General features: G+C 38.3%; 1 long non-coding RNA gene across 1 annotated transcript; it reads right to left on the reverse strand.

Annotated features, from left to right (window-relative positions):
• Positions 3,228-7,529, reverse strand: LOC110262450. The gene is made up of 3 exons (XR_002355911.1): positions 7,305-7,529; positions 4,207-4,212; positions 3,228-3,239 (listed from the first exon to the last, which is right to left on the reverse strand). It is a non-coding gene; the product is annotated as an uncharacterized LOC110262450 (long non-coding RNA).

Here is an 8,449-nt window from a genome sequence, read left to right on the forward strand (position 1 = left end):
TTCAGATTTTACCTAATGGATTCAAAATTAAATTTAAGTTTAGGGAAACCTTACCACTCCCACACGCGTAGCAACTCAAACCCAGTAAGCTCCACAAGCTAAATCGAACATAGAACATCAAAATTGGCAAAATCTCACTATAAGGTTTCAATTTCAAGAATAGAAAGGAAATAGAGATTCTGGAACAAAAATGGAGCTTACCGGTGAAATTGATTTGATAGAAATGTAGAGCTCGACACGCTGGACGCGTGGCCGTGAACGGTGCGGCGATCGGAGCTCAAACGAGGAAGTTATGGTGGTTGGAGTGTTTGATAAGAGTTAGGGTGTTCTTCTTCCTCCCCAATCTGTTTGGCTTCGTTGTGTATGAATGAGGAAGATGAAGCTGGTGCTTCTTTTAAGTTATGGGTCCGATTGGACCCACGAGCCCGATTTTGGCCCCAGTTCAATCGGTTCGGTCCTTCCGGTCCAATTTTGGGCCAAATTTTCGAAATTGGTGTTAAAATTCTCGTTTTGACGAGCTCTATCCTATTTTGATATTAGTTTTGCATTTTTAATTTTTCTAATTAAAATTCAATTTATTGACTAATTATTTACCGATTTTAGCGGGGTTTACATCCTACCCACCTAATTAAGAATTTTGTCCTCAAAATTCAGAGTGAGTTACCTAAAAAGAGGTGTGGAAAATCCTTCCACATCTCTGACTCAAGCTCCCAGGTATATTCTTCAATAACAGCCCGACGCCAAGCTACTTTCACCAAAGAAACCTCTTTCCCGCGTAAATGCTTAATGCTGGTATCATCAATTCTAACCGGAGTTACTGGAAACGTCAGATCTTCTCTCACTTGGATTGATTCCAGTTCTAGGACATGACTAGGATCAAAAGTGTATTTGTGAAGCTACGATACGTGAAACATGTCATGCAGGTTCGAAAGATGTGGTGGTAAAGCGATCCTATACGCCATTGGTCCAATTCTTTTCAGGATTTCAAACGGCCCAATGTAACGAGGATTTAACTTCTTAGTTTTGATGGATCTCCCTATTCCAGTGGTCGGAGTAACCTTCAGGAAGATGTGTTCTCCTTCCTCAAACTCTAAAGGCTTCTGCCTTTGGTCAGTATAGCTTTTCTGACGGCTTTGAGCCACAAGCATTCGACTACGGATTTTCTTTATTTGCTCAGTGGTTTCACTTATCATTTCAGGCCCTATCAAGCTCTTTTCTCCTGCTTCATACCAACATAATGTAGATTGACATTTTCTTCCATATAAAACTTCATATGGAGCCATTCCAATGCTCGCATGATAGCTGTTGTTATAAGCAAACTCTACCAAAGGCATATATCGATCCTAACTCGCCCGTTGGTCCAAAACACAGGCTCTTAGCATATCTTCCAAGGTTTGGATTGTTCTTTCTGATTGGCCATCCATCTGAGGATGATATGCAGTACTTAGGCTTAATTGAGTGCCAAAAGCTCGCTAAAAAGCTCCCCAGAACCGTGATGTGAAGCGAGGATCTCTATCAGATACAATGGTGGAAGGTACGCCATGTAACCTCACAATCTCCTTTATGTATAATCGCACCAACTCCTCCATAGTACAACTTATCCGAATAGGCAGAAAATGAGCTGACTTGGTATTATCTCAGTTGGTCTACAACCACCCAAATAGAATCACAACCTATCCGAGTCCTTGGTAAACCCAACACAAAATCCATAGCAATGCTCTCCCATTTCCACTGTAGAATCTCCAAAGGTTGAAGGGTTCTTGCTGGTCTTTGGTGTTCAATTTTAACTTTCTGACAAGTTAAGCACTTGGAAACATGCAACGCTACATCATTTTTCATTCCTGGCCACCAGAACATCGTCTTTAGGTCTTGGTACATCTTGGTACTTCCCGGATGAATGGAGAACCCGCTCTTGTGAGCTTCCTCCAATATGCTCTGTCGCAAATCTCCGACATCTGGCACAATTATCTAACCCTTGAACCTCCACAACCCATCTTTATCTTCTGACACTCTCCATTGCTTGCCTTTCTCAATCGCCGGCAAAATCTTATACAATTCTTGGTCAGTCTGATGAGCCTTTAGTAGTTCAGCCTTAAAGTCACTTGAAATCTGTAACTGGCTTAGGCATAAAGTCCCAAACTCTTCTCTAATTCCCAGTTTCAATCCTTGGAAGGCTTTTAGCAACTCTTCCTCTCTTAGCATCATCCAAGTAGCACATAGGGATTTCCTACTCAGGGCATCCGCCACCACATTCGTCTTTCCCGGATGGTAGTTCAGCTCGAAGTCATAATCCTTTAGGAGTTCCATCCACCTCTTCTGACGCATATTCAACTCTTTTTGTTCAAATAGGTACTTCAAGCTCTTATGATCCGAGAAGACTTAGAATTTCACTCCATAGAGATAATGCCTCCAAATTTTTAAAGCAATGACAACGGCAGCAAGCTCCAAATAATGAGTTGGATAGTTTCTTTCATGTGGCCTTAACTGACGTGAGGCATAAGCTACAACTTTGTGATGCTGCATTAACATGCATCCTAAACCTTTCAAGGAAACACTAACACGGGGGCGGTAGTCAATCTTTGCTTTAAGGCAAGGAAACTCTCCTCGCACTCAGGAGTCCACACAAAAGGAACATCCTTCCTAGTCAGCTTGGTCAAAGGCAAAGCGAGCTGTGAAAACCCTTTAATGAACCTCCGATAATAACCCGCTAAGCCTAAGAAACTTCTGATCTCCGTCACTAAAGTTGGTCGCTCCCAATTCATCACCGTCTCAATCTTAGCAGGATCCACTGCTATGCGTTGCTTACTCACCACATGCCCAAGAAGATTTTGTAGGATTACAAGTGTTCATAACATGCAGCGTGTGACACCCTACTACACAGAGTTTTACGCTTAAGTCGTAGAACAGAGGTAGTGTGGTGTTACGGACCTCTACGCAGTAATATATATACATAATAGTGGAGAAAGATAATATACTTGGAGCCTTGAAAGACGGGTAAAACAAATTCGCAAAATGAAAAGTGCAACACTCGAGGAATAAAATTACTTGCATGCTAAGAAACCTAAAAGGTATGATAAATATAATCAAGAGAGTAAAGGAAAGCCAAGGAAACAACATAACTAGCTCCTGACTCAGCCTGCGAAGCCAAGGCTGGCCAAAGAATATATATATATATATATATATATATATACACATACATATACAGATATCCTAAAATACTTAAAACTCAAAATAAGGTCCTAGCTCTCCCTTAACCTCTAGGAGGAACAAAATAAACAAGTTTCTTAGAAAGCAAGCTAAGTACATAGGTACATATGTATATACAATCATAAAGCCCAAAATAACCCAGAGACTACTCCGCTTCAAGATCCAGACGCCTAGTGAGGAGCCTCTCGACCTGCATCTGAAAACAACAACACGGTATGGGATGAGAACCGGAGTTTCTCATCATGGTAAAGGTGCCACGCGTATAATAAATAAGGTCCTGGGAATGCCGGAGGCAATCCTAGAACTCTGTCGTACAATTGTAAAACTTAATTACTAAACAGAAGCCATAAATAGGGTAGGTAGTCTAAACCTGCCTAAACTCACTCAATTTTAAACCTAACATAACACTAAACCATTTCACCCTTTCCTCCATCCCTCCGTCATCCATAATTCAGCAGAGACAAGCAACCAAACAAGTTCACGCACAAGTAATAAACAAATAGTGCAAGTAGCAAGTATAACAGATAGCAGGAGGTATATATTCAATTAGGCAAACCCAGGAAATGCATAGTAATCAAAACAAACAAATGCATATGATGCATGCCTGTCCTATGGCTGATGAGGCTCATTTGTCGGTTATCCAGCCAAGCCGACAAGTCCGAAAACCTTAAACTGTCCCCCGTCGCACATCCCCATGAGTCTATGCATAGATTTCACAATCAATTATCATTCAAATCACTCAATGGGGGCTATCCATACCCGGAAATTTATACGTGCCCGGTCACCCTTACGACGTAGGGTCAACAGAGTATTGAGTTTCGACCTGGAACACATGGCGGCAAGCCACGGTTCTTACCCAGGAAAACTCATATCTCAGATATCATTATTCATAAACCATTTCATTTTCTTAATCAATAGATAATCATTTATCCAGCCATGGCATTAAACTTCATTTAACATTCTCATTTTCTTCATATAACTCATCATTTTACCTCTTACTTCACCCTCAAGTTATCTTATTTTCCTAGCTTCAACTAGCTACTGGTCTTAGTACCATACCTTAAGTCTAAAAGGGAGAAAATGGAGGTTTAGAAGTGAAAAATCTTATTTAAAATGTTAAAATCTAGTTTTGCAGTAAACAAAGGCTACACGTCCGCGTGGGTCACGCGCACGCGTGGAGAGTATAGCATGTCACGCGTACGCATGATCATGCGCATTGGCCTCTCACGCGCACGCATGGCTACTCGCGCATGCATCATTAAAATGCAACGCCACGCGTACGCTTTCCAAAAAATTGCAGAACGCCCAGAAAGCTGCATAACCAGTTTTTAAAACCTGCATAACACAGTTTTATGCACCAATTTTCCATTGTCCATAACTTTCTCTACAAAATTCCATTTTTCACAAAATTGATATCGTTTAAAAGCTTGTAAAACCATCTTTCATTTAAGACAAACCACATTTCCATCCAATATTTGAGGAGCAAGTTATGAACTTCCAAAGTTCACCAAAATTACTTTTTACCAAACAACATCCAAACCTCATTTTACCACATTCATAATTCTTACCCATAAAACGTGCATGTTATTAACATATCCAGCCCCAATTCATTAACAACTACTCCCAAACTACCTTTAACTAATTCAACAAGCCATAACCACTAATTTATACCAACATATATCACATATATGAGTAACCTTTCATTAACATATATCAACCCTTTCACATATATCAATCTTTCAACACATATATCAATCCTTCACATATATTAATCCTTCAACACATATATCAACCCTTTATTAATATATATCCACCAAATTCCATTATCATATACCAACATCAACACCAACCCATCATTGATAAGTCCAACAGCACACATTCAACAACATCAACAACTCAAACTCATAAATTCTAATTCAAACTCAATCATAAATTTATCCAATATCATCACAAAGCTAATCATTTAATGCATTTAGCGTTTTCAACTTAACCTATGGTCCTCTAGCCTAAGTTTCACAACACCTTAAATATTAAACGTACGAAACATAAATCATACCTTGGCCGATCACTTTATTCAATCCAAGGCAGCCTCACAAGCTAGAATACAGCCCCCCAAGCTCAAAGAAACCAGCCACAAACCACGCTTCAATCACCCATAAGCCTCCAAATACACACATATATTACAAATTCATATTTTACCTAATGGATTCAAAATTAAATTTAAGTTTAGGAAAATCTTACCGCTCCCACATGCGTAGCAACTTAAACCCAGTAAGCTCCACAAGCTAAATCGAACCTAGAACATCAAAATTGGCAAAATCTCACTATAGAGTTTCAATTTTAAGAATAGAAAGGGGATAGATATTCTGGAATGAAAATCGAGCTTACCAGTGAAATTGATCTGATAGAAATATAGAGCTCGACGCGCTGGACGCGTGGCTGCGAACGGTGCGGCGATCGGAGCTCAAATGAGGAAGTTATGGTGGTTGGAGTGTTTGATGAGGGTTAGGGAGATCTTCTTCCTCCCCAATCTGTTTGGCTTTGTTGTGTATGAATGAGGAAGATGAAGTCGGTGCTTCTTTTAAGTTGGACCCGCGGGCCTGGTTTAGGCCGGGGTTCAACCGGTTTGGCCCTTCCGGTCCAATTTTGGACCAAATTTTCGAAATTGATATCAAAATTTTCGTTTTGATGAGATCTATCCTATTTTGATATTAGTTTTGCATCTTTAATTTTATCTAATTAAAATTCAATTTATTGACTAATTATTTACCGATTTTAGCGAGTTTTACACAGCGGAAGTAATAAAGTAATCATGTTGATCTATTTTGTGCTTAAAACTTTATTGAAATAAGATGGGTTAGATGCCAATACCTGAGTACCCTAGTGAATGGAAACTTTCTCCTTCGATAGTACGAAGGTATTATGTGTATCCACACCGAGACTTATCTTTGTTGTCAACTCCTTGACCAATAGATTTAACTGAGAAATTTCTTGCAACTCCTTGCACCAGCAATTATTCACTAAGAATTGAAATATTTGTGTATGTGGAGGTAAAAAAAAAAACTTGTGTTGTCTTTCTTTTATCATATACACATATTTATAGTATGAGATTGGTGACTGATTTGTGAATCAAATTACAACTTAATTTGAAACAGAATTAGTTAGGATCTTATCCATATTTAAAACTCATCATAGAATAAATAATTAATTATTTAATATTTTCAACTATCATATTATTATATTCATGGCATAGTTGTAAGAACCGAACCGATGATCGAACTGGTCAGGTTATTGGTTCACTGGTTTATTGGTTCAACCGATAAACTGCTGGTTGAACCGGTAAAACCGGTTTCACATAAATAAAAAATATAAAATACTAAAAATAGTCATAAACTTAATAAATTCAAAATACATATCGTTAGTTCTTCACCAACATTTTAAAAACAACCAAGTTTCAAAGTCTAAATATAACTAATACAAAGATAAACATGAAAGTAGTTAGTACTAGTACATTAGTATCTTAATTAAACACAATAAGGATAACAATTCATAAACTAAATCTAAGGAGTGATTTTGAAGTCGGCAAGTTGCTCTTCATCTGACAAATGTGGAGCTACATCCTGATTGGTTTCATTTTGATTTGCATTTTCTACAGAATTCACAGAAGCCATTCTAAAAGAATATGAAGTAGCAAAAATGCAAAAGTATAAAACAATAGAAATCCTAAATTCCCTAATTCCTATTCCCTATTCAGCAAGACAGCAACCTTAAAGGCTTAAATAGTTAAATTCACAGCACAAGCATATTCATCCTAGAGACCTAGACAAGCATTAGTCAACAAGCAATCTTAAATAGTTAAATTCCCTATTCAGCAAGACAAGCATATTCATATTTCATAGATTCAAGCATATAATTCATATTTCATATTTCCAGAACAAATCAACAAAACAACATAATTCATATTTCATAGATTCAAGCTTTCAACAAGCATATTCATCCCAGAAATTTCAACAAGCCTATTCAACAAGCATATTCATAACACTGTAACAGCAAGAAGTGCAGAACAGAGCAGACTACAGAGGAGAACTAGAGCTAACCTGTTTGACAGAGCAGAAGAGCGAGGCAACGGCGAGTTTGACGGCGCAGCAAGGGCGAGTTCGACGGCGCAGCAAGGGCGAGGACGACGGCGCGGCAATGGCGACGGCGATGAGAGACAGCCGCGGGTCTGTTCTGTTCCTACTTCCTTAGTTCCTTCAGAGTTCAGACTTCAGAGTTCAGACCGGCAGTGAGACGAAGAGGATGACTGCGGGCGGCTGGCGGCTGGGGCTTTTCTTTTTTTAAAAAAAAAAAAAATTAACCAAAACGACATCGTTTTGGAAAAGGATTAAAAAAAAACATTTCCGAACCGGTCGGTTAACCAGAAACCGTCGGTTTTCCGGTTTTCATCAAAACTGGCCGGTTCAACCCAGTTCGAAACGTTTCTCTTCCTTATCCGGTTACATCACTCAACCGGACCGGTTATGGGTCCAGTTCACCGATTTTCCAGTCGAACTGGCTGGTCCGGTCCGGTTCTTACAACTATGATTCATGGTGCTAGCAAAGAATATAATAATATTCTATTTGAATTAATATAATTATTTATTTGATCTAATCAAAATAATAATTAAATGATTATTTACCAAGGATTAGACCACTCATTAGTGTGTCACCCCATAGGTTCAATACTAAGCGGGTAGTAAATTAGTCATACTAAATTTACAAATCAAGGTTGGCATCTAGCAACACTCCTTGATGACCCAATAGTATGAAGTAATAATATTTTTACTAAGAACCCAAGATGAACAAAAAATACAACTCCTTCCATCTTTTCAGCTCTTGGCTAACTTTTAGAGTACGGTTTGATTGTCAAACTCTAACTTGTTACCATTATTATAATGAATTATGAATGACTTAAGAAACTCATTTCTTAATTTATTCAAACCCCTTGGCCAAGGCATTATTTATTTCATTCATTATAATCGTAGAGCTCAAACTCATTACCATAGTTGATGGATTCTATTTTGACTAATCATTAATTCTACAAGTATTTAAATCATACCCAATGTCCATTCGACTAACACCGTAGGGTATTAGGTGTCCAGAATCAAAGTATAACAAATATATTGTCAATTACTATGATAGTCGCAGGTCAAAGAAAAATTCTAATATTATGTTCATCATAAGAATATCCTATTGACAAATA

This window comes from Arachis ipaensis, chromosome B02 (assembly GCF_000816755.2).
Source record: "Arachis ipaensis cultivar K30076 chromosome B02, Araip1.1, whole genome shotgun sequence".
Lineage (NCBI taxonomy): Eukaryota > Viridiplantae > Streptophyta > Magnoliopsida > Fabales > Fabaceae > Arachis > Arachis ipaensis.